General features: G+C 42.1%; 1 long non-coding RNA gene across 1 annotated transcript in view; it reads left to right on the top strand.

The window, feature by feature from the left end:
- The window catches only part of LOC104848550, an 11052-nt gene extending 9438 nt beyond the window's left edge, over positions 1–1614 (top strand). Inside the window, exons 2-3 of the long non-coding RNA XR_776445.2 lie at positions 304–421; positions 814–1614. This is a non-coding gene — a long non-coding RNA (uncharacterized LOC104848550). The remainder of the gene's footprint in view (positions 1–303; positions 422–813) is intronic.
- Positions 1615–3758: the final 2144 nt, after the last annotated feature.

Here is a 3758-nt window from a genome sequence, read left to right on the forward strand (position 1 = left end):
TTTCTCTCTCTCTCTCTCTCTCTCTCTCTCTCTCTCTCTCTCTCTCTCCCTCTTCCTCCCTTGTACCTCCTCATTTATTTCCTAAAGCGGACAAACAACAGTTTTCCCAATGCATTGTTTCTGCTATAGTTTGGCTCTTCAATCTCCTGCAAAGGCCTATGTGTTAAAGATTTTGTCAACAGCCTGTGGCACTATTGGGAGCTGGTGGAACTTTTAGGAGGCGGGGCCCAGTCAAAACAAGTTAGGTGGCTGGAGGGGGTTCACTGCAGATCTTGGTAGCCAGGCTCTTCCTCTGTCTTTCAGCTCTGGGACCCCAAGAGATGAGCACCTTTGTTCCAGCTATGGTCCTCATGATGTGCTGCCTCAACACAAGTCCAGAACCAATGGTGTCGACAAACCAGGAACTGAAATCTGTGAAACTGTAAGCCACAGTAAACCCTTCCTTCTTAGAAGTTGATTTTGTCAGGTGTTTAGCAACAGTGTTAGGAGACTGATTAACACATTCTCATTTCTACAGTCAACAGTGAAAGAATATTAATGGGTTTTATTCTAAAGATGAGCAGAGGGGACTAGTTGAGGTTATTCCAGATTTCAGAATGAAGGAAGCACACAATTTGATGTGGAATGCTGAATGTGGTCCCTGGGGGGATCTTGCAGGAGTTACTCCTTTCTGCTCATGGCTTTTGATGGCTTCTCTGACTTCCTTTGGGGTTTAGAAGCTTTAGTAGTGAGGTCAGATCCAGTTTCTCAAAGGAGACATAGGTATAAAAACCAGTAGAGGAGAAGAGTAATGTGTGTATCATTTCCCATTAGAATGCTTGAAATGGACTACCAGAAACTTTGGGATGTATCTCCACAGCTGCAGTAACTGTTCCCTGAAAATCAAGACAGGAGCTCATGTGAGTCTGCTGACTCCTGCCCTGTGCTGAACTTGTCCCGCCTACGTCACAAGGCAAAGAAAACTGGGTTTCTGCTCACTGATATAGTGAAAGTCCACCTTATTGCCAGGAATATCAAATGAAAAACTAGAGGAGGAAATGCTTATTTCCAGGAATATGAAAATAAAAAGAAGAAAGGTAGAGGTCCTAAAATGAGTCTATTCAATTCTTAGGGTTATTCTAACAAATGACCACAAAGTGAATGGCTGAAAAACCAGAAAAAAATTCTCTCACTTGTGGAGGTTAGAAGCCTGAAATCAAGGGTTTCTGCAGTTTGCTCTCTCTGGAGCCTCTAGGAAAGACTCATTTTATGACTTTCCCAGCTCCTAAAGTTCCTCGTGTTTGTATCAATCTAACCCTAACCTCCACCCTCATCCTCACAGAACCTTCTCAGAGTTTATGTCTTTTCCATCTTCTCTCGTAAGGATAGTGGTCATCTGGTTTAGGGCTGAAGATGATTGTATCATAAGTGACTTAATTATATTTGCAATGATAGCTTGTCTAAATAAGGTCACAGGTTCTGCACAGATATATCTTTGTGGAGGGGTAGAAGAGGGAATTTCATTAGACCCACTACAATGAGTGCATGATTTTGTCTGATTTCTGATGGGATACAATTGTTTTATTTTTCTGTTTTCACTTTGAGCTATGGAAACTACTAAAAGAATTGTTTGAAAAGGAAGCACGTTTCTGTCTCACCTTCATGTGTTGCTATGAGTTAGGCTCAACTGTGGTACAGAGCTGTATAGCACAATGTAAACACAGGAGGCCATGACAACCAATTTTCTGTTTTTTTTCACCCATTTCTGCCTGTGTGCATTTTCCTCTGAAATTAAAGACAGGAAAAAATATTTTCTTGTCAGAGGTGTTCTTGGGACCTTGATTTCGATCCTGTCCAAGTTGTATGGAAATACGGCCATCAACATCATACATACATATGTTGGCAAGTTTCCATTTTAGATCATATTTCGGTTCCTTCCCGTACCTACTACTAGCCAACCTATTGAGTGGCTACATTTTTACTTTGCATGACTCAATACATTGTTCCTTTTTTGAAAAACGTCACACCTTACTATCGTCTTCGTGGAAGAATGTAGGTGCCGGATCCATGGTCCTCTTGGTTGTGTGCACATATTCCATTTTGGAAAATGCTGGCTGCTCTTCTAAGAAAGAGGAACTGCATTGGGGTATCGCTTTTAGGGTCAATTAAAAATGTGACAGCATCTTATCCAGGAGAGCCTTCTGCAGCCCATAGCTCAGGAGTTCATCTTGACTTAACACAGGGCGCAGACAGGGCTTCTCACATTCTATGGTGCATGCAAACCAACCAGCGATCTTGCTAAAATGCAGATTCTGACTGAGTGGGTCTGACAAGACATCTGAGAAGTTTGCATTTTTAACAAACTTTCAAGTGGGGCCCAGTGCTGTTAGTTCACTGGTCATACTTTAGTATAATTTTAGAATGCAGCAGAGAATAAAAACAATAAAAATTTGCTTCTCAGCCTTTTGGCTAAGATCAAGGTAAAAACAATAAAAAGGTGGTATTTAGAAAAACCTGCTTTGTTTAGGAAATAGTTGATTAGCTTTAGCTGGACTCTTAACATATAATGTAACTTATCACAGAAACCAAGCATATGGCACCATGGTTCAAGGAACCCAACACCCACAATTATTTAAATTATTCTTCCATGTGATCTTCTGCTTTCTCCTGCTCTTTTTTCCCTAAGGAACTTCTCCTCTACCTCGTGCCTCTGTGAAAAGAATGACAATTATGAGGTTGACCTCCACCTTCACCCCAGCCTTCATTACCACTTCCTTCCATTGCAGGGGTAGTACTCCCTCCAGAGTTGCAAACAGATCCTCCCTGCATAGATATGACTCTTGGAAAGAGAGACATTCCCTTTCTGATGGGGGGTGATTCCAGATCCGTTGTAGAAGGAAGTCAACAGATACAGATAAACAGAGCTATTTTCATCCCCAGATCTGCCACGCCAAAGTCAGCTTTTCTTACTTCATAGCTTATAAACTTCCTAAGATATTTTCAGATGATCTGTTTTTACTTCTAACTGAATGCATTTTAATTAATAAGTTTTCTGAAATTTGGGTCAATTGGCCCGCTAAAAAGTTGTGTCTTTACTTGGGTTGCCCCGAAAGAAGAACTTGAACAAAAAAGCTTGTGGGTGGCTAGTCTGTTAGGAAGTATAATTCTGGGAAAGAGAAGGAAGAAAAAAGGAAATAAGGAGAGAGAACCATTATATTAAGTTGGTGATGGAGTTGACCATGTTTTGCAACAATCTTCACTGATTGCTAACTCACTTAGGGCCCTCTATTGAGAGGCTCTAGGAACTCATAGGTCTTAGGAGTCCACTTGGTGGGAAAAAGAGCCAGAATGTGTGTGCTGTCATTTCTCCCTTGAGGTGAAGTTTTGCTATATGATATGTGTCCAGTTACATACTACACTTCTGAGCTGTATTTATATGGACACTAAGACTTGGCCCTTCAAACCCCAGTAACAACAGAACCGAAGGACAGAAAGCAACCGGGGTAGGCCCTTTGCATTATCCTATCTGAAACTATTGCTTGACCGCAGTGGCGCATGGCATTGAACAGGTCATAACATAGTGGACTGGGAGTGGCCGCCTCACACCCCGATGAGAAGAGAGAAGATTGTGAGGTCACCAAGCTGAGACAACATGAGCTAGTGCACCCTGACACTGCCTGCCCCATCTGTTTGCTGCACCCCGCGTCCCAGTGAGTCAAACTCTGCCTATCCCAACAATCTCTCCAAGACAGTATTTTATGCAATGTGGCTTGCTACTG

The sequence above is a fragment of the Fukomys damarensis genome, unplaced genomic scaffold (genome assembly GCF_012274545.1).
Source record: "Fukomys damarensis isolate Sample0158 unplaced genomic scaffold, DMR_v1.0_HiC HiC_scaffold_18, whole genome shotgun sequence".
NCBI classification, from domain to species: Eukaryota; Metazoa; Chordata; class Mammalia; order Rodentia; family Bathyergidae; genus Fukomys; species Fukomys damarensis.